The sequence below is a fragment of the Prionailurus viverrinus genome, chromosome D1 (assembly GCF_022837055.1).
Source record: "Prionailurus viverrinus isolate Anna chromosome D1, UM_Priviv_1.0, whole genome shotgun sequence".
Lineage (NCBI taxonomy): Eukaryota > Metazoa > Chordata > Mammalia > Carnivora > Felidae > Prionailurus > Prionailurus viverrinus.
Genome location: NC_062570.1, coordinates 17694351 through 17716383, shown reverse-complemented (window position 1 = coordinate 17716383; position 22033 = coordinate 17694351). Strand labels below are relative to the sequence as shown.

General features: G+C 54.7%; 1 long non-coding RNA gene across 1 annotated transcript; it reads left to right on the top strand.

Moving 5' to 3' along the window:
* Positions 1-8754: 8754 nt before the first annotated feature.
* LOC125146854 (uncharacterized) lies at positions 8755-11063 on the top strand. The gene is made up of 3 exons (XR_007144907.1): positions 8755-8868; positions 9125-9347; positions 10904-11063. It is a non-coding gene; the product is annotated as an uncharacterized LOC125146854 (long non-coding RNA).
* The last annotated feature ends 10970 nt before the right edge of the window (positions 11064-22033 follow it).

The following is a 22033-nucleotide window of genomic DNA, read 5'->3' as shown; positions in this document are numbered from 1 at the left end:
AGCACTGGGGCCACGGACGAGTGGCACCGCTCAGATTAGAAGTCTAGCATTCCGAAGCCAGGCCTAGCCTCCTTCCGTGACCCCGCATGGGGTTTCCATTTCATTGCTGGGGACAGAGCGTCCTGGATCTGGCCCATCTTTGTATCCACCTTGAGCTCTTGTGCCTTGTACCCCGAGGATGCTCTAACCTGAGGTATTCTGTAGCCCCGTGTACCTGGCACTGTGCTGTAGGGAAGAGAACGTGGGGCACGGGTCCCTGCCGTCAAGAATCTTATTAGTGGCACGGTCCATGGAAAATAGGGCCTGCCAGGTAGCAGGCTGGGCCACCTCATCAAAACGGAAGACCTCAGGCCATTGGCACATGCTGGTAATTCTTCCCCCTTCGGGAAAACCCAAAAGGTACAGAGTATAGTGCAGATCACAGCAGACACATGTGTGGGTCTCTGAGAGCATCCGGTCCCCTCACACCCCAACAATTCCATCACCAGGTCGCACAGCCAGAGACTTTAGAGAGGAAGGGCCCGGCCTCTGCTCTATGGAACCACACCCACAGCTCCAATGGAGACCTTAGTATGTCTGCATGCAGCAAGACGAGGGGGCCAGGCAGGGTTGCGTGCTTTGTATTTACTATATTTTTCGTGGCGAAATACGCCTTCCTTTATGCAAAGCTCCGAGGAAAATTTATTACGAAAAAAAAAAAAAATCAGTTGGATTTTTAGCCCAGATTTGTTCTCGGTGCACGAACACGTTATGGCGTGGGTTGAGAAGTCCCGCCTTCTCATCAGGAAGCTGAGTATGAGCAAGTTGGGCCTGGACAGGGGCCATTTCAGCCCAGAGCCATCAGCTTTTCCTGTCACAGTTGCTGCTGGGGCCCTTTAGCATCTCCGTTTTCTGTGGCTCCCATCTGGCTGATGGCATCATCTGGGCCTCTGACAGAATCACCTAGGAAGGGCCAGCGTCTGAGGGTCAGGTCCCAGTGGCGGCCAAAATTGGGGATCACATCTCTTTCTTATCTCATGGAAAAAAGGGACACCCTCTCTTCCAAACTGGGATCTCAGAACCACAATCACTGTCACGACTTTTTTTAGAAATAATTTTTTTTTTAATTTTTTTTTTCAACGTTTGTTTATTTTTGGGACAGAGAGAGACAGAGCATGAACGGGGGAGGGGCAGAGAGAGAGGGAGACACAGAATCGGAAACAGGCTCCAGGCTCTGAGCCATCAGCCCAGAGCCTGACGCGGGGCTCGAACTCACGGACCGCGAGATTGTGACCTGGCTGAAGTCGGACATTTAACCGACTGCGCCACCTAGGCGCCCCACGACTTTTTAAAAAAAAAGATTTATTTTTATTTTTCTGAACAAATGGAAAGATACCACGGTATTGGTGGGAAAACAATATAATATGTTGAGTGTGTTATGAATTCATATCCCAACAGAGCTTTACGTATTTTTAATAGATTTTGGTTTTTTGAGCAATTTTAGGTTCACAGCAAAGTTGAGTTGAAAGTATCGCATTTCCAAATTCTCCTTCTCCCCCCCCCCCCCCCCCCCCCCGGATACACACAGCTTCCCACAGGGTCAACATCTTCTACCAGAGTGGTACCTTTGTTACAATCATGACAGAAGGCTGACACATCATTATCACCCAGAGTCTACAGTTGACATTAGGGTTTATGCTTGGTGTTGGACATCCCATGGGTTTTGACAAATGTATAATGACATGTATCCACCATTATGGTATTATACAGAGTATTCTCAATGCCCTAAACTCACCTATTCATCCCATTATATATATATTTAAAATGCATACGATGGCCTTGGGCTACTTGAGAGAAAATAAAACCCGATCGATATTGATTCCAAATGACTTCCTGAGCTTTGTGGCTTTTGTAAACTTAGCACTTCACGCTCTCTGTTTCTTATTGTGTGTGTGTGTGTGTGTGTGTGTGTGTGTGTGTGTGTTTTCCGGCGTTATTTTATACATGTATTCCCGTATATTGACATCGTTCACGTGTCATTTCTAATAACATGGTATCAATTTCTAATACATGGTGTAACTCATTGAAAGCTCATGCTGGTCATTTGGTATTATCTTTTCCCTATATGCTCTTGCATAAAAGGTTTAAAAGAAGATCAGAATATGATTCCAATATGTATCAATATAGTATGAATAATGACAATGCTTTTTGCAAAGATTGGCTCTCTGCATATCGGCTTTTAGTCCTGCCTCCAGCCAGGGCCATATCTAGCAGCCCCAGAGACAGAGTGTTTCATCTATCTTTTATCAATTTATTATTTTAAAAAAATTTTTAAGTTTATTTATTTTTGAGAAAGAGAGAGAGAGAGAGAGAGAGAGAGAGAGAGTGCATGCAGGGGAGAGGCAGAGAGAGACAGAGACACAGAATCTGAAGCAGGCTCCAGGCTCCGAGCCGTCAGCACAGAGCCGGATGCGAGGCTCGAACTCATGGACAGTGAGATCATGACCCAAGCTGAAGTCGAACGCTTAACCAACTGAGCCACCGAGGTGCCCCTCATCTTCCTTTTAATCTCTGTGAAGGGAGAGGACCCCATAATGTCCTGAGACTTAATTACTACTAGGCAAGTTGAAACTAGAAAGTTCTTCCCAATGTACAACACAAATCTCCTTGAATTTAAGTTTTCCACGTTGTTCTCCATGTGGACAGTTTTTTCACCTGTATATGGTGTCCCTGTGCACAGCAGGTGAGTGTGATCCATGATAGGAATCATTTACATGTGCTACCGTTCTGCTAGAGAATGTCATGGGCTTTTCGCGAATTGTCATCAAATCCCAAACAATCCTCTGAGGTAGGCAGTACTATGGTTTCCATTTTTCAGATGAGAAGAGAGTCCAATTAACCCCAGCTTTTAAAAATTATTTCTCATTATTGGGGTGCCCGGGTGGCTCAGTCGGTTAAGCGTCTGACTCTCGGTTTTGGCTCAGGTCATGATCTCGCGGTTTCATGAATTCAAGCCCCTCGTTGGGCTCTGTGCTGGGCAGTGTGGAGTCCGCTTGGGCTTCTCTCTCTCTCTCTCTCTCTCTCTCTCTCTCTCTCTCTCTTACTCTATCTGCCCCTCCCCCACTCACATTGTCTCTGTCTCTCTCAAAATAAATAAATACACCTCAAAAAATAATAATAAAAATGATTTCTTATTATCTATGTTTCCTATTTGGAATTTCAAATTACTTCCCCCAGATTCCCCACTGGTAAGGGCGCCTGGGTGGCTCAGTCGGTTAAGCGTCCGACTTCGTTCAGCTCAGGTCATGATCTCACGGCTCGTGGGTTCGAGCCCCACGTTGGGCTCTGTGCTGACAGCTCGGAGCCTGGAGCCCGCTTTGCATCCTGTGTCTCCCTCTCTCTCTGCCCCTCCCCACTCATCCTCTGTCTCTCTGTCTCTCAAAAATAAATAAACATTAAAAAAAAAATCAAATACCCCACTGATTAAAAGTAAGTGGTAACAAGCTGTGAGGCTTTGCACAGATTGTTTACCGTGAACCTGGGATCTTCGGATTCATCTTCTAATTTAATTTTTCTAGTATCTCTGGGAGGCAGTTATTATTACTCATTTAATAGGTGATGAAATTGAAACTCAGGGAAGTGAATACACTTGCCCAAGTTCACGCCAGAAAGGAGGGGGGCTAGACCTAGGATCCCCGTCTAAATCCAAGGTCTCGGTCTCTAGGCTCCACCTCCTATCCTTCCTAAATGTCCCAGTATCTGTATCAACTACACAGTGTTTGTTTGTTTGTTTGTTTTAAAAAAACCTTTTTGCTGCCTTTTGGAAGTTGGAGGCCTAAAAGCCTCTCTCTGTGTGTGTGGTTGCCCTGATGGCCTTGAACAGTCAGAGGAGACCAGAGCAGCTTTTAAACCCTAGACCTTGGGTGAGGTGGGAGTGGGGGGAACTGGTCAGGGCCATCAGGGTGAGGGCAGGGGGGCAGGAATCCGGTTCCCACAGCCCATTCAGACCCCTCATATCATTCCTGCCAAAAACAGAAGGGAGCCCGTCAAAGGGCTTGTGGTGGCAACAGAGGACAGAAAGCAGGAACTGTCCCTTGGTAGTGAGTGGGTTTGCAGTTTGAGCCCATCCCAGTTTCCCAGATTGGGGGTGGGGGGATCCTGGCTTTGGTGTTTGTTGGGCCTGAATTTGAAATCTTGGCCCTCCCATCTACTGGCTGTGTGACACTGGGCTGGAGATAGCCCTGCCCGCACACAGAGTCTGCTCCCTCCCATGTCAAGTGGGGATCGTCATTGAGATGTGATGTGGTGGGCAGCTAGCCCAGTGCCTGCCCCAGATGGAGTCCAGCACAACTCCTTTTTTCTCCCCTTCCTTTGCCGCCTTGTAACACTCTCAGGTCACCTCCGCTGCCTCCTGTCCCCTTGCTGTCCCTCAGACCCCCCAGCTCCAACACTGTGACCCTAGGGCTCCTGAGCTCTCCTGGAGAAGGAGACGGGAGCCAAGAAACCCAAGCCCAACCCTGGCTTCCTGTTCCAGGAGGCAGAGCCCTGGCCACTCCCTGCCTCTGCCAGGACCCTCCTCCTGTTCCTCCCCTCCCCTTTGTCCAGCTCCCCACCATTAGCAATGGCTCACAGATCAAAGGATACCCCAGTAGGGATCCTAAACCACAGATAGTTTCAGGGTCCAGAACTCTGGAAATTAGAAGCAAATGTGTGTGTGTATTTGTATTTTTCTGGAATTAGAATCCTCAGGGATCCCTGAACTCTCTAGATCGATTTGGGGTGGGAGAGGGACTCTGGGGCTTCTTCTGCGTGTTCTAGAACTTTTCTTAGCAACTTGCAACTTGTGTAGTAAGAGGCTGGCCCCGTCCTCACCGGGCAAGGGAGTGAACCAGGGATGAAGGGCCCACCTCTTTGAGGGAGGGAATTCCTAGGGGAAGGCAGACCTTTGGCTTTGACCCTACAGAACCATTCACAGTCTCTTCCTATTTGACTCCTTGATTCATTCATTCATTCCACCGCTTAGCATTTACCGTTACCTATTATATGCTTGGCTTTGCCCTAATATTGCACACATAGACATCAGACCACTGTTATTTAAAGTGTGGTCCTACAGAGCCGCCTCATTAGAATCCCATGGTGCTTGTTAAAGATACAGATCCTTGCACCTCAACCACTGAGGGCATTGCCTGGGATTATGCATTTTAAACAGGCTTCCTGGGCTCATTAAACAAGTTGAGAGCCATTGCTAGAGCCTGGCATCTTTCATAGCCCTTGGCATTGGTCCCCATAAAGTCACTCAAAGAGTGTTGGTTGGCCTGAGAACATGGTCCCAACCCTCCCTCTTCCTTCATTCCCCTTGCCCTTCTTCCCCTGCTGCAGGGGAGAGAGAGGGAAGAGCGGCCGGCCCTATCCGCCCACCACAGCCGCAGAACCAGGGGTGTAGTCTCGGGCAGATTGTGAACCCCAAGGGCAGAGACCTTGTCTCAGCCTGCACGGCTCCGTCCTCACTGGGCAAAGATCTGATAGTACCAATTAACGTCAACAAGGCTTCCTCGCCGCCTGGGCCTGTCCTGAGGCTTTGCTAATTAATACCTCTATGGTCCCCTGGGTCCCTGGAATGAGAGGTTTGGGAGTCCTGGAGAAACCGACTGGTTTCATCCAGAAGGATCTTTCTTCCCCAGCGTGAATACGGAGACTGGGGCCGGCATCGGCGGTGGCATGGGAAGTGGGTTCTAGAACAATAACAGCTAACATTTACTACACTCACTACACGGCAGACACTGGCCCAGATGCTTTAAATATGGCGTCCCACTTAATACCCACTTGCACCCCAGGAGACAGGAACTTTACAGAGGGGCACCCTGAGATCGGTCCGGGGTTCTGTCCAAGGTCCACCTCTAGTGTGGCAGGATGCAGGACTGCAGCCGGGCCATCTGACTCCAAAGTCTGGGCACCTGCCCCTGCTCTCCAGGGCCGTCTGCACTTACACCCCCTGGGCCCCCACCCCAGCCACGGCCTCTTGCCCAGGGCCAGGCGTTCACTCCCTACTGGGTTCCACAGAGGGGCGGGCAGAGGGAGATGTCCATGCTGCCTCAGCGCTTAGATCCCTCTCTCCCAGCTGTGACTTTGGACCTGATCTTGGGCTCCTTGTTCCCGCAAAGGGCGGGCCACAGGGGGGTGGGGTAGGGCAGGGACAAGCCCTTCCCCTCTTCGGGGTCAAGAGCCTAGAGGAACATCAACACCCTGTGCCCTCCTGGACAGCACTGGCCTCTCTGCTGGGGAGATGACTCCCACCTCCCAGAAGAGCACAGGGGAGGGGGGCGGGTTAAGCTGGCTGGGGCATTATCCACACGGCCAAAGTCTTGCCCTCGGGAGCCTGTCTGTCTCCGGCATGACTATGGGGCAACTTTGAGCTGACTTCAGATTTCTAGGAACTAGAGGGAGTGTCTCTGGATCGTTGGTGGTATCACTCAGCCTCCCCCCAGATTTCTGGCTCATGTAAAGGTGGGCAAATGCTGTAGCCCCGGAATGGGTACTACTGCGTGGGCTGTGGTCTACACTGGCTCGACCGCTTTCTAGCTGTGTGGCCTCGGATAAGGGACCAACCTCTAAGACTTAGAGCCTCAGTTCTTCGTCAGTAAAAGGGGCCTAATAACTCCTATGCCATCAGGTTGAGGTGAGGATTAAATGAAGTTCCGTGTGCAATGGCCCTGACTTCCACGCACACCTCTGCCTCTTGGTCAGGGCCGGGCGTTCACCTCCACAGTCGGGCTGGCAGCCGAGGTCCTGGGCAGAGGGGAAAGTCCACAGAGTGGGAGGTCCTGGCTGCACAGAGAGGTCGGATAAGAGCCACGCAAGGGGTGGCAGTCTTGCTGTAGGTGCGTCAGCCGTTGGCAACCTCGCCTCATATGTATTCATTAGGGACAACGGAGGGCAATTTGGGGTGACGCTTATAGACCCCAATCAGAGGCACCGAAATCCAGAAAGAACCCCAGGGCATCTCTGGCACTCCTGCTTGCACTTCAGCTCTCCCAGTTCCCCTCCTCCTCTCCCCTCCTCCCTCAGGCCGGCTTCCAGCACCCCCTCCCTCCTCCTCCCTGCTGTCCACATCTGGATTCAACTAGGAACAACAGGCTTTCTGTGAATGCCTCCACCTTCCCCTGCCCTGCCGTCCTCTAGTTCAGAACTTTGGTTCTCACGGGGCGGGGGTGGGGGGGGTTGGTGGATGTGGGGAGAAGGGGTCGGGGAAAGCCCAGAGCTCTCTCTTCCCAAACCTCTAGTGTTGGGGTGAAACCCGTACAAGGCCTCCACCCCTCCCCGTTGTCCTGACTCTTACCATTCCCGGTTGGTCGGGGTTCACCGAGGCGGCTGGGGCGCTAGCTCAAAGCCGGAGCTGGCAGTCTGCAGGCACAAGAAAGGGACTTCAGTCCCCCAGCCTCCACCTTAATCCCAGGCCAGGGAGCACGGCCACCCCTCCCAGCCAGAGAAGTCCCGCTGGGCTCCTGGAGGCCAGGCAGTAAATTGGAATGCAGCAGTCACAGTTGAAGGCAGCTGTAACTCTCATTAAAGTGACATCAACCCCACCGCAGGAGGATGCTGTAAATCCAGGGAAAGGGGGCATTCATCCAGGGAGAACCACAGAAGCAAAGAAAAAAAAACCATAAATAGAGGAGACGTGGTGTCTGCAACTAATGACAGGGCCCTGCCCAAGGCCTCCGAACTGGGGGCGGGGAGGTACCCCAGGCTCAAGGAGTAGGGTGGAGGTCTTGAGGCAGGCCCTGAGCCTAGCGAAGTGTAAGGGCACAGCCAAAGCCCTCCCTCTGGTTGATTCTCCTCTGCCCTTTCTGCCCAGTCTCGGGCTGGGCCTGGGGCTGGGAGCAGAGTTGGCTTACGTCCCTGCGGGAACCGCGGGGGACAGATCTCACTGTTCACGGGCCTTCTCAAGGGTAAGAGGAGCAGCTGGCATAGGCCATTAGAATTATTTTATGGGGGAAATAAGCTGTGGGTCAACCTCTGGGCGTCAAGCTGGGCACCGGGTTTCAAATCCTGACTCGGCTACTTGGTGTAGATCTTGGGAGAGTGAGGGCATCTTTGGAAGCCTATGCTTTTCATCAGAAGGACGGAAACGGGGGGGCGGGGAGCACCTGGGTGGCTCAGTCGGTTGAGCGTCCAACTCCAGCTCAGGTCATGATCTCGAGGTCCGTGAGTTCGAGCCCCACATAGGGCTCACTGCTGTCACTGCAGAGCCCGCTTTGGATCCTCTGTCCCCCTCTCTCCGCCCCTCCCCTGCTTGCACTCTCTCTCTCAAAAATAAACATTAAAAAAAAAGAGAGAAAGAAAGGAAAATGGAACCGGCCACCGTACCACACAGGCTTGGTGGAGGCGAGCGCGTGGCAGGGTCTGGCAGTCTGAAGGCGCTGTTTGGCCAATGACTAAATGAATCGACAAATCCCTGTAACCACGGAGGCTGGGATTTCTTTCGGATCGATTCCCTTCTGCCTGAGTCTGGTTCAGCCAGTGATTTGTTGAGACCCCTCGGGCGAGTTGCTAACTTTGGGTTTTTTTTTTTTTTTTTCCCCAGGGCTTTGGGTGTTTCCCCCTAGCATATGAAGCCACTTCGAGATCAGGAGGTTGACCCTGGGGTGGGTGGTAGTGTAAACAGTAGAAGCATGACCCCTTTGTCGGGGTCTGTGGAACAGCCCAGGTCTCAAGGGCCTGATGAATAATGGGCTTCATTCCAGAACCTTCCTCTGGATTCCGTCCTCACCACCTCCACCAAGATCCTCTACTGGGAGGCCACACTCGCCTTTGCTCCATAGACCAGCGGGCAGTGGTGCTGGCGGCCGCTCCATTCTGAGGAAGGGTCAAGGCCGCCATGCTCTCTTGAAGGTTGAATGCGGGAGAAAGAGCGGGCCGGAGAAAAGTGGGCATGTTCTTCTTTCCCGGGCATCAGAATCACCTGGAGGGCCCATTAAATGGCAGAGGGGGGTGGGGGGAGAATTCTACCACCAGAATTCTGTTTCAGCAGGTCTGAGGTGGGTCCCAACAAGTGCATGTCTAAGCAGTTCTCAGGAGGCTGATACTACTGGTATATGAGGGGTCTTGCTAGAATTCAGGCTTCCCTTCCTCTGTTATTGCAGCCCAGGCAAACGGGAGGCTCAGGTCAACCCCCAGATGCCAGTGCGCACGCTTCCAAGTCACCCGGGAGCCTCGGGGACCAGCGTTCACAAGGTGCACAGAGAGCTGGGCTGAGGCCGTAGTGGAACACCAGTGCTGTGCCTTCGACGAGCTCCCCGGGCCATCGAGGGCACCGGTGTGGACGTTCAGTTTCCTTGGAGGGCCTCCCTCATTCCCTCCCACCAAAAAGGGTTAGTGGGAAAGGGGGCGAGGAGAGAAAAAAGCAGGGATCACATTGGACACGGTGGTCTGGACAACAGGCTTCCGAAATGCCCAGAAATGACACCGGGCTTGGGGAAGGAAGGATGATTCACGTCTGTGGAGGGCCAGACAGACACGGAGGGCCACAGTCTGTCCTGCCGATTTAAAGGACGCTTCTGGGGCGCATCTCCCTCCAGGGAGAGAGGCTGATGATGGATGGATGTGGCAGCTGAGGCTTCCGAAGTGTCAGGAGTGGGGGTGGGGTGGGGGAGTGGGCCAGGGGGGCCGCCTGCTTCGCCAGCAGGACACGAGGCACTCACAGGAAGCACCCCAGTGCACCACGTCTGCCATTTGCTGCCCGGGCGCCCCCACACCTGTCCTTCAACCTCTTGACAAAGCCAGGCCCGCGTCCGAACCCCCGCTCCGAGGACAGCGCCCAGGGGCTCGGGACTCGCTGTCTGCACACCAAACCCACTTCGGATCCTGTAAGCAGCTGCTTTCCCACCAGGCTTTGGAGCAGAGCCTTCCAGGCCCTCTGGGGGGCGCCACGGCGATGGCGATCGAGTTTCCTCACCTCACCAAGTGACACGTTTTGTGCCTCCAGCAGGGAGGGGGGGACTTAGGGCATCGTGTGCTCCCACAACTCCAAAAGGAGGGCAGAGAGGTTACTGGATCCTATTTAAAAATGAGAAAAATGCGACGCCTGGGTGACTCAGTCGGTTAAGGGTCCAGCTCTCGGTTTTGGCTCAAGTCAGGATCTCACGGTTTGTGGGATCGAGCCCCACGTTGGGCTCTGTGATGACAGCACATAGCCTGCTTGGGCTTCTCTCTCTCCCCCTCCCCCACCCCCCAGCCCTCTCTCACTGCCCCTCCCTCCCTCCCACCCCCCTCAGAGAGAGAGAGAGAGAGAGGCAGAGGGAATGAGAGACAGAATCCCAACTGTGAGATCATGACCTGAGCCTAGATCAAGAGTAGGATGCTTAACTGACTGAGCCACCCAGGCACCCCAATAAATAAGCTTTTTAAAAAATGAGAAAAATGAGGGAATGAGGGTGAAAGAAATGAAAGAACTTGTCCAAAGCAGCATATCTAAGTAAGAATTTGGGCCCAAACAGGAAGGGCAGGCCTCTCGTTCCCAGTCAGCCTCTCTGCTACAGGGAATTTAACTCCCTCTTGTCACTGGCATCAGGCTTGGGGTAGGAGGAGAGACACGAGAGGCTGTAATAGTGGGTGGTGGGGCGCAGGGCCCAGAGCCCCCTTCAGGAGGGAGGCCCTCATTGGGAGGCTCGCAGCTCTGTCCCTGAAGGACCACCTCAGCTGGAGCGAGCTCTGTTGCCCAAGGTTGTGTCCCCTCCTGAGGTGGGCCGTGGGCTAGTTTCCATGCAAAGCCAGGTAGACATGAGGTACAAGGCCAGCCCCCTTGCCTCAGGGCAGGGGCATCTCTGTGGGCCACCCAGCTCCAGAGTGCCCGCTGGCTCTGCCCAGGCTTGGGCTGCCACTGTGTCCCCCAATCTCCTTTCCACCAACCTCTTTCTGTCCCCCACAGGGGTTCATCCCAACAGCACCCCCATAAGTCATGAAAATCTCTTACAGCGTGTTTCCTGGAAACTTCAGGCAGAAGCGGAAGGGAGCTGACATCAGCAGGATGCTTCTTTCTTTCCTTTTTCTTTTTTTTTTTTTTAAGATCGTCTCATTTAATGCAATAAATCTACGACATGAATATTTTTGCTCTTTTATTGTTGAGGAAAGGTTAAAGAAGTTGTCAAGGGCCGCCTGGGTGGCTCAGTCAGTTAAGTGTCTGACTTCGGCTCAGGGCATGATCTCGGCGTTCGTGAGTTCAAGCCCCATGTTGGGCTCTGTCTGTGCTGACAGCTCAGAGCCTGGAGCCAGCTTCAGATTCTGCCTCTCTCTCTCTCTCTCTCTGCGCCCCTCCCCCACTCGTGCTCTCTCTCTCTCTCTCTCTCTCTCTCTCTCTCAAGAATAAATAAACATTTAAAAAAAAAAAAAAGTTGTCAAGACCGAATAGTATCTGGCAAAGCTGAGGCCCCTGCCTGCACTCCCGGAGCCTGATGTGGTTGTAGTCGGGGAGAAAAGGGAAGTTCAAGGTCAGTTTGCTGTCACAGCAGCAACCCTGTCTTACAGATTTTCCCTTAGGCCCCCCCCAGCGCCCCGGGCATTCTGGAGATGACAATGGAAAGAGCTTCTGTGTCTTGAGGCCTGGAACCAGGTCTAGAGGGAGGCCTTATGCTAGACCATCCCCCCAGGGGTGGAGCAGCGGACAGCACCCAGTTCTGATGGGTTTTCTGAGCATGACTAAGCCTCCGCATCCGTTTGGAAAGTGGCTCATTTGAGCCTGCCCTGGCCCCTGAAGATTCAGAATACATATTTACAGTTCACGTAAGTAGCAACGAAAGTGACCCTTTTATCTTTTCCTATTCATCGGGTCCTTCCACTGTGAACTTGAGCTGCAGAAGACGCGACCTTCCCCCGGAAGGTTAAGAGCCAGGTGTCTGAAAGTGACACCTGCCGCATACACCCCGGGGAATTAGAAATCTCTGTTCCGTAACACAGCCAGAAACTCCTCTGGCCTCAGTAATGAGATGGGGGCCTTGAAAGGAAATGGCAGCCCCCGGGTCAGGTGCTGCTGGGGCATGAGGTTGGCCTTTGCCCAGAAAGGAACCAGCTGCGGGCCTTGGTTTCCTCACCTGGTGGAGAATGTCCTTTCAGCCACAGGGGAGGCACGTCTGTGACTGCTGTCTTTTTCCTTTCCGTTCTGTTTTAAAAAAAGCCTTTGTGAGAAAAAGCCTGTGGTTCCGTCTGTTTTCTCTGAGTGGTTTGTTAGTTGAGGTGTTTGCGTGCTGAGCAACACGCACTCTTATTTTCCTCCTTAGCAAAACATTAATTATCTCACCCGGTAACCTTTCTCTCGGGCATTTTTTCATTACCACCCCCCCGAGCAATTTCTGGATTTCCCATCATCTCTGCAAGCTGACTGCAGTGTCTAAGGAGACAGCTGTCCCACTTGGCTGGGTGCAGGACCTCCTTCGTGCCCCAGAGCACCCGGAGATGGCCGCTCTCCCGGCGTTGCTCATGCTGGGTGGGAACCCTCTGTTTACATCTCTCGTCCCCCACGAGGCTGTGAACATACTCACTTTTTTTTTTTTAACTTAAATTCAAGTTAGTTAACTTACAGTGTAGTCTTGGTTTCAGGAGTGATGCAGATCTTACGTAGGACACCCAGGGCTCATCCTGAGAAGTCCCCCCCTTTTTTTTAATTTTTTTAATTTTTTTTAAATATTTATTTTTGAGACAGAGTGTGTGTGTGTGTGTGTGTGAGCAAGTGAGCAGGGCAGAGAGAGAGGGAGACACAGAGTCCAAAGCAGGCTCCAGGCTCTGAGCTGTCAGCACAGAGCCCGATGTGGGGCTTGAACTCGCAAACCGCAAGATCGTGGCCTGAGCCGAAGTTGGACGCTTAAGTGACTGAGCCACCCAGGAGCCCCAAGAGTGCCCTCCTTGATGCAACACACTCACTTCTGTATTCCCAGCCCCCCAGATCAGTGCCTGGCATGCTGTAGTGGCCCTACGAAGGTCTGCTGCAGAATCAGGTGAATGAATGAAACGCGAGACTGTACCGCATGAGTTGCTGGGGTCACAAATGAGCCTCCCTGTGGCACCCCACAGCCCGCGTCTCTTGCCTCTCTGTATAAGCAGGAGTTGGGGTCCTTTGCTGTTCCTGGCACTCGGTGAGTCCCATTCTCTGTGCCTGCCTGCGGCCATTCTCAGCTGCCAGCCAGCCGGAGCATTCACTCGGGAGCCCGAGGCCTCTTTCCCGGCCTCCCTTTGGATGGAAGACAGAATTCAGGCCCCGGAGTCTGGGGATGGAGGGACCAGGGAATAACTTCGGAGCCTGGCAATGACTTGGCATCAGCTCCTTCTCTCCCGGTTTAAAGATTAGGCACCTAAGGCCCAGAGAGCTGGCCTGTCAGGTTCAAGGTTACCTAGCTGGGGGGGGGGGGGGGTGACAGAGCTGGCACTCAGGCCTAGCAGTTGTGAGACACAAGAGCCTCCTTATTAATCCTGAGTGTGGGGCCTTTCTGGTCCCTCCTGCTGCCGCTTCCCCTGCCTCCGGGAGGAGGGAATGGCTGGCCTCTTTCCCATGTGCGCAGCGCAAACTCCTGTTTCCAGCCTCATTTGATCCCTGAGCCTTCCCTCTGAAGCGGGCCGACTGGTGACGGTTGCCTCCATTTGCAGATGAGGAAATTGTGGGGCCCGAGTAACCGGCCCAAGAAAGCAGAGCAGGCCCGTGGCCGAGGCGGGGCTGACGTTCTGTTCTCAGAGTCTGGAGCTTGTGCCCCTACCGCCATCCTGTCCAGGAGCCCGAGGCACCTGACTCAACCTGGCTCCAGCGGAGACGTGAGACTCTGCCCTGCTCCAGCAGGGCTCCCGGAAGTTGAGACCAGAACCCAGGATCTTGCCTCCGCCCAGGGCCTCTTCCTGCTCTAGGACTGGAGTCTTCAGATGGCTCCATTTGGGATGGTGGGTCTTATCAGGGGGCTCGGCACATGCCATACAGCAGGCTGGGGTGCCAACAATTCTGCAGAGTGCCCACCTGTACGTCCAGGCCTTCTTGCATGGTGTTTGCTGAGATAAAACCTCCCTCCAATGGAAGAAAGCCTAAAAAGGGACCCCCTGCCCCCCTCGCAGCCTCCTACTGTGGGGAAAGTGGGCGGGTAGCCAATCTCACAAAAGGACACTCTTTCAGCCCCCATCTACCCTCTGGCCTTGAAATCGCCTGTGAGCTATTCCTTAGCAGCAGGGACACTGGGTGCTGGCTTAGTCCACACTCAGAAGGGGGAAAAGGGGGGGGGTCCCAGGACAGGGTGACTGATAAGGCACTTCCCTTTTGGGGCATGCTGGGCCCGCACTCCTCATGTGTTCTAGATAAAGGCGCCCACGTGGCTGTTGCACATAAATGTGTTTTCTCCAAGATAATAGGACTTCCGCCTCATAACTTGCCTCCATCTAAGGTTGGTTCTTGTTGGCTGGTCTCAGGGTGAAGCTAAGGAGAGGAGACTTGCCTGAGTTTATCTTGCTTATTGACGATCTGCTTCTGTCCGTCCCACCCCTACAATGTAAACCGTAACGCTATAATAGGTTTGTGTATAAACGAATGCTAAAGGTCACGTACTTGAATCCTGTTACTATATAGTTTAGCTATCGACTGGCTACTTCTAAAACCCAGATGCCCCACAGTCAAAGGAATTTTGCACTTTCAGTAGCTGGTCCCGGGGCCTGTTGGTCTGTTCACATCAGTGGTTCCCCATTAGGGGAGTCGTCTGAGTCCACATTTGTCAGCCTGTGCCTCAGAGCTTGGCCCCAACTTCCTCCTGCCAGGCTGACCTCCATGTCGCTATGCCCTGCACTTTAGGCTCTCTCCTTCCCTTCCCCCTTTCCTCCCCTCCTTCCTCCCTTCCTTCTTTCCTCCCTTCCTCCCTTCCTCCCTTCCTTCCTCCCTTCCACTATTTAAAGAGCTCCAGACCCTAAGTGCAGTGGACCTGTTTTCACTTAGCTTACGTGACATGGGTGGAGCCAGAGAAAAACAGATATGCAAATAAGCAAGGTAGGGGCGCCTCAGTTGGTTAAGGGGTTAAGCATCCCACTCTTGATTTCGGCTCAGGTCACAATCTCACACAGTCTCACGGTTCCTGAGATAGAGCCTGCTTAGGCTCCGGGCTGACAGCAGGAAGCCTGCTTAGGATTCTTTCTCTCCCTCTCCTCTCTCTCTGCCCCTCCCCCACCCCCCGTGAAAGAAATGAATTAAAAAAAATTTTTTTTCAACGTTTATTTATTTTTGGGACAGAGAGAGACAGAGCATGAACGGGGGAGGGGCAGAGAGAGAAGGAGACACAGATTCGGAAACAGGCTCCAGGCTCCGAGCCATCAGCCCAGAGCCTGATGCGGGGCTAGAACTCCCGGACCGCTAGATCGTGACCGGGCTGAAGTCGGACGCTTAACCGACTGCGCCACCCAGGCGCCCCAAGAAATGAATTTTAAAAAATGAAAAATAAAAAACCACGCAAGGGAAGTTCAGGTAAGTGCTGTGAATACAATGAAAAGTGTGATGTGGGGTGGGCGTGAGCCCGAATTCTCTGCCCTACCCCCAAGACCCGCACAGGTAAGTGTTGCCCGGGAAGCCTTGCCCACATTCACCTCTGGAGCGAGCAGCCTTTGGTGGGGGCAGACAGTGGCTTTCCCTACGGTCCGAGTCCCATCCCGCAGCCGAGCTCTAAGCTTCCCAAGGGTAGAGAGCGCGTCTCCTCCAGTTCTGTGCCCTTTCACTTGTCCAGCACATGCCAGGCACAGAGGAACTGCTGCATCAATGTGCAAGGGTCTCTCCTAGCTCAGAGCAAAGAGCGAACAGGGCCCAGCCCCCAGGTCACTGGCTGAGAAGAGAGCCCCTTCTATGCCCTGGAGAGGGACTGTAAGGGGCGCAGTTGAATGGGAAATTTCATCCCTGGGGGGTGGGGGATTTAAACCAATCCCAAGTAATTGTCCGACAGGAACAAGTTTGTTTAAACTTTTCAATAGTTTGCCTTGATGCACCCAAGAAGAGTATCATGCCTATTTCTTGGCTTGGAAAGGTCTGGAACTGTGTACGGGGCGGGGGTAAATGGACTTGGAGGCAGAGGAGGGGGTGGGCGTGTGGGATCTCTGCGTGGTGGGGTGGGTGTTCATTTTGCCAGAGTATATCGTTGGGTCTGTGTGCGGTGGGGCATTGGTGTGGGATCTGTGACCGTGCCTGAAATACTGGCATAGGACGAGTGTGTGTCTGTGTGTGACGATGGAGGGTGTGTGGTTAGACGTGTGGGTGACAGCGTAGTGGTGGCTCGTGTCCATGTGTATGTGAGGTGTCCCCCTTGGTGTGCTGCCAGTGCTGTGGAGGGTATGGACGTGTGCTAGTGTGATCTTCCAGAAGGCAGCGAGGCACGTGCCCAGGGCCCCTTGCGTGAGGGATTCCGCACGCTCACAGAGAAAGGGCCAGGGAGAGGTGGAGCCGTGGTGGTCTGGGCTCTTGGGGGCCCTGGCAGCTGGGACTTCACCCTCCTGGGTGGTAGCTGGGGCTTTATTAAGGATTAGAAGCCACCAGAGAGAGCCCTTCCTGCTCCGCTGGCCTTTGGGGGGACACCCTGGCCTCTTCAGCTTTCCTTTGATTTATGATCCCTTCGTTTCAAAGCCCTATCCTCAAACACCATCCCCAGTTCTTACTCTCCTACCCAGAGCAGACACCAAAATATTTCTGTTTCCTCTGGAAAAATCCTGGGAGGTCTGTTTATGGCTGCCGCAGAGCAGCACACATCTGCGCGCGGTTTAGCTGGGACAGCTGGAAACTCAGGATCTGGAATTTTCTGGAATTCAGACCACACTGGCGCTTCCCCGCTTCCCCACAACTGTCACACCGCAGTGAGTTCTTGTGCCCAGAGGCAGCCCTCTGCTGGTCCCTGGACGCCCACGCCCACGTATGCGAATACACTCTTGGACCCAACATTTCAGTTAACGCACGGAGGCGGGACAGGGATGCCCAAGCACGCAGGCGTTGCTGGCACTTTCTGAGAACAACCTCAAGCACAGCTTCCCCAGGGTACAGAGACCCACTGACACACGCAGGCTGGCACCCCCTGGGACCCGTCCACACGTATAACGCCTCAGACATGCGGGACAACACATGCTGACTCACAACTCCCACGCAAGGACGTGCGAGGCACCCAGAAGGTGTGATTCACGTTCAGCCACCTACAGAATCCCACCCTGAGCCAGTCTGCTTCAGGCAGCACCTGTCCTTCCAGGTAACAGGATAGGCCTGCCCTCCCCTGGAAGGGTCAGGTACTTTCAAGCCCGGGAATGCCCAGGCTTCCCCATCCTCTGCGCCTTCCCTCACAGAGGCTGCCCCTCACCTCTTCTTTGGCTCTGGGCACCCTGGATCGCCTATTCCTTGGGTCTCCCTGGGCTGCCCTCGGCACCCACGTGCCCCAGGCCTCAGCCATCTCCTTGCAAAGGGCACTTGGACTTCATGTTGCTCTGACACCGGACTCTCCCGGCCTATCTCTCTAGGGCTGACCGGGCCAGGCACAGGCCACCCTCCCAGGTCCCAGTGCTCGGGCCATCTGGGCAGGCAGGGCCTCCAGGCCCTGGGAGGGTGGAGGCCTGGGAGTCCTGGAGGCAGGACTGGGAACAGGGAAGGGGGCAGTGCTCCAGGAGCTGGCTGGGGAGGCAGAGGAAGGTCACTGTGTCCTGGGAGCCATAATGAGATGTGCCAGGCGGGGCTGAGACAGGGGGCAGCGCCCAGCCGTGCAGGGGTTGACCTGGGCTGGCGAGGAAGGGGCCAGCCGGTCCTGCTGCTGGGGCTTCAGACTGTTCTCAGACACAGGCCTCGAGGAGAGCCAGGAGCGGGGCCCGGACTGAGGGTGGCCACCATTCCTGGTGAGGGCCCGCAGAGCTGCCTGTCTCCTGCAGACTCCTCATTCTCCTGTGACTCTGGCCCCTCTTCTCTGTTTTTGCCTCTGATGCAGCCTACCCAGGCACCCCGGTGGGCTGGCCTGGGACTGAAGCCCCTCCCCAGTGTCCCCACCCACCGCGTGCCCCCTCTGTAGGGCAGAGCAGGGGACCTGACCGGAGCTCTTGCGTTCCTGCGTCCCTAGATCTCTCAAGAAGCTCCATGGGTTCTGGGGCCACTCATTTCAGCAGCCCTCCCCCTCCCCTTCCCCCACGCCAGAAGCGTCCCCATTGCCCACCCCTCCTCCTGCCCCTTTCATTCCTTCGGGCCTGTTCTCAAATCTGCAGTTGCTTCCTCTTCTCCCTTAGCCAAACCAGGCCTCCCAGATTCCAGCAAAGCTTCCCCGGAATTTGCTCTTTAGGGCAGATGGGGGTGGGGAAGGGGGGCAGGCAGAGGAAGAAGGAGAGGGTAAGTGGGAAATAGAAAGTGGAAAGAAGCAAAAAGAACTGACTTTCACTCGGGCCCAGGAGGGGAGGAGGGGCCGGTTTAGTGCAGTGGCAGGATGCCCAGCGACTGGGTGGCCAGGGGAGCAGGTGCGGAGGGGGCAGAGAAGGAGCTATGCTCCCCGAGTCCCCCTTGCCTTGCTGGGCACCCGTTCTAAGGCCGCACCTGGCCCACATGAGGACAAGACCTATGAACTCAGCTTCTCCAGCAATGTGTCCCAAACTCTTGATTGTCTCAAGCAAGACCAGGATGCCCTAGGGCTCCCAGTGTGGGGACCCCTGGGCCTGGGGCGCTCTTTCACCCCCTCCATCTGTACACAGGGCTGTCGTGGTGCCTCCACGTCCAAAGAAACGTCCAGCCCCGTGGGCCTTCCCAGTCCCCCTTGGAGCCCTCCCTCTGCCTACAAGGGCAGGCTGTCCACAGACCCCACTCTTCGGTTCCTGCTAGCACTTCCCGGACGGCCCTTCTCAGCGTCCTGTCCGTATTCTACGGATAATCATGGAGTTCTCTAACCTAATCATGGGTTAGAAACCCCCTCAGAACTCCAGTGGAAGCCTCAAGCTATTCTCCCCCCTCCCCCTGCCCCCCCGTTGTTTCATATTTGGGAGATAGGGGACAGTTTCTTTAAGGCTTTTGCATCTCAATTTCTTAATTGCAAATGGGAGCTTGCATTTAACTCCTCCCCACCGGGAGGACACTTGTGAGGTCAGCGTCTGCTGAGCACCCAGCCCAGTGCCCGGATAACAGCAGGAAGCTAAACATTAATTCCCTTCTCCTTCTCCCCGCCTTTTATTCTTCCAACACTAAGCCCGAGGAGAGCAAGCCTACCCTATTGCCCTGGGACAAAGGAATGATGGCCTGGATTCAAGGGCAAAGTACAGGAGTTTTTGATTAACTCAGGAACACCATGGACTTCCAGCTGCTGTAGGGGAGGGGAAGGGAGGGGGGAGGTTGCTGGTGGGGGAATGTAGGAAAGACAGTGGGAAACTCAGAAATCCACAGGGGACCGGAAGGCAGGAACTGCTGAGGCCAGGGCCTTCTCCAGCCTGGAAATGAATGTCACAGCCAGGAGCAGAGTGCTCTGAGGCCCTGCATGAGCCCACCCAGGGCCTGTCCCTGAGCCTCTTTGAGAAGGCCTTGAATACCCTCTCTTCTCTGCTCCTGTCTCCCACCCCCATTCCTGAATGCATCAGAAGACTTTCTTTCTGGAGCAAGGTCATCCTGGCTTTGGAGGGGAGGGGCTGCTCACCAGGTTAGGTCAGGGCTCCTGTGGACCAGAGACCTGAGGGCACTGGGTGGGGGTGGGGTGGGGAGGGGCCCAGAGCTCAGAGAGCCCAGCACTCCCTGAAGAACCCCAGCGTGCTTCCACCCCATCTGATCCATCAGGGAGCCCCTCCTCCGCTTCCAGGCCAAAGGACTGTCATCCAGCCCCAGGGAGAAGGCCAACTCTGTTGTGTCCTTGACACCCAATATTCCCCATGGTGGCCTTCCTTCTTCTGTCTTGAATCCTTCCCGCAAATCAGTGGGCTTCTTCTGGTTTCAAGGAGTTATTCATGATATCAAGTGAGCAGTGTGTTTTCCCCCTGAGGATCAACCAAATTTGGGGAAGATGCTAGGCCGCCGGTCTCCACCCCCTTCCACCAACTGGAGGCCCTCCCTGCCTCCTCCCCACCCGGCCACATGGGAAAATCCCCAGTGAGCCCTTCCAGCCCTGCGAACGAGGCCACGATTCAAAGGCAGTGGGCAAGAAGGAGACCACATAGAGCAGCCAGAAAGAACCAGCCCTTTGTGCTAGACCGGGGTCCGTGGGGGGATGAGTGCATTTTTGGAGTATTGAGAAAGATTTCTTTTTTATAATGAGGAGGAGAGGGGAGGGAGGGAGGGAGGGAGGGACGGAGAGGCCCAAGGCAGGACTTGGGAGAAGAGAAGTGAGGAGGGGCGGAAGGAAGGCCGGCGGGGACGGTACCAGAGCACGTGAAGCCAAGGGCCAGAAATGCAGACAGAGGGAGGAAAAGGGCAGCTCTTGGGACCGATGCGAATGGTGCATGGCGCCAGGATAGAGGTCCGCCGAAGAGAAAGGTGGTCATTTGTGTGGAGGCGGGGGAGGCGGGGCGGTGTGACATGAAATTGCCAAGAAAGGATTTGACTTCCGTTGCACACGTGGGAAACCAGACTCAAGAGGGACGCCAGGTGATACCAGCCAGGCCGACTGAGCTCTTGGAGACACTGGGCGGCTGCGCTGAGTGCTTCGCCAGCAGCCCCTCATGGAATCCTGGAGACCAGCGAAGGAGGCTGTCATTATCCCCTCCTTACGGGGGCAGAGCCGGAGGCCCGGGGAATTAGGCTGCGTGCCGATCCCTGATCCAATGTCAGCCAGCTCAGAAGCCCTGGGCGGCTGGACCCACAGAGCTGGCAGCGGCTGTTGGGGGGACACGGTATGAGCCAGGGGGAGACAGAAAACACAGGGGCGTCCCAGCCGATCGTGCCTAGAGCCCGCTCCTGGTCCCAAGACAGTACACACACGCCAGCTGTAAAGCCAAGCCTGGGTCCCTCCTTGAGGGTCAGTTCAGAAGGTCCCACACAGCGTGGATGGAACACACCGCCTTCCTCCCGCCTGCCAGCCTTTCCCTCCCACCGGACTCCTTTCGAGAAGAGACCGGGGCTGTTTTGCTGTCTTCAAATGCTCTGTGCCCCCCAGGGCCTACGAAACACCTCTCCCCCTCCGTTCTCTGGAGAGCAGACAGGAATGAGGGTCCTCGGAAGCCCCGCCCCCATGGCCCCACCGGCTCACGGCCTCTGGTTTTCCCTCTGCTCGCTTCTTGTAACTGCCAGTCCTGTTTACACATTCGTCTCACCCAGGGACCGCCTTTGCTGGCCTCTGAGAGCCGGCCACCTGGCCCTGTGCGGGACACAGCTGAACGATGGTCCAGGCAGTGTGCAAATACTCGGGTTGATGCATTCACAGACATTTTTAGAGCACACCCGTGGTACTCGGAGCATGGAAAGGGTTGGAGAGCGAGGCACAGCCCCTATTGTCATAGAGCCCGGCCTAGCTCTGGAGGTGGATGAGTGAAACGGTAATTAGCTGCAGGGTCATGGGGATGATTGCAGGGGTCTTAGGGGTTGAGGAGCCTTAGGAGTGGCAAGTCCCTGCGGGCTTCCCGGAGGAGGTGGGGACAGACAGCGTCTTGACAAAAGAGAGGATCTCAACTCGATCAAATTCTGGAGGATTCTGGTTTGCTATTCCCCTTGCCTGGTCTTACCACTCATTAAGAGACACAACAGCCTATCCATTTGTTAACTTATTTGCAAAAATCCTTATTGCCTGCTAATATGTGTCAGGCACGGTGCTGTGCTGGTGTCTGGGAAGCTCCCAGACCAGGGAGGGAGCAGACAAGTGGGCAGGCCGTGATGCCACAGAGACCACCGTGGAGTCCAGGCCAGGGTGGCCCTGGCATTAACCCTCCCTCCCATGGCCATTTACAGAGGACAGGGGGCAAGTAAGCATGGGATCTTCGACCCCTCCTCGGGTCTCAGCCTCCAAAGCCCTGTCCTGGCTCTGACCAGCCTGGTCCCTTCAGGAGGGAGGGGCTTACCGCCTGGGGGTGACTGCTCCATGGGGGCTGGGCTGTCAGCTCTCCCCTAAGAAAGTGGCAACAGTGCACCTTTCCTCCCAGGCTG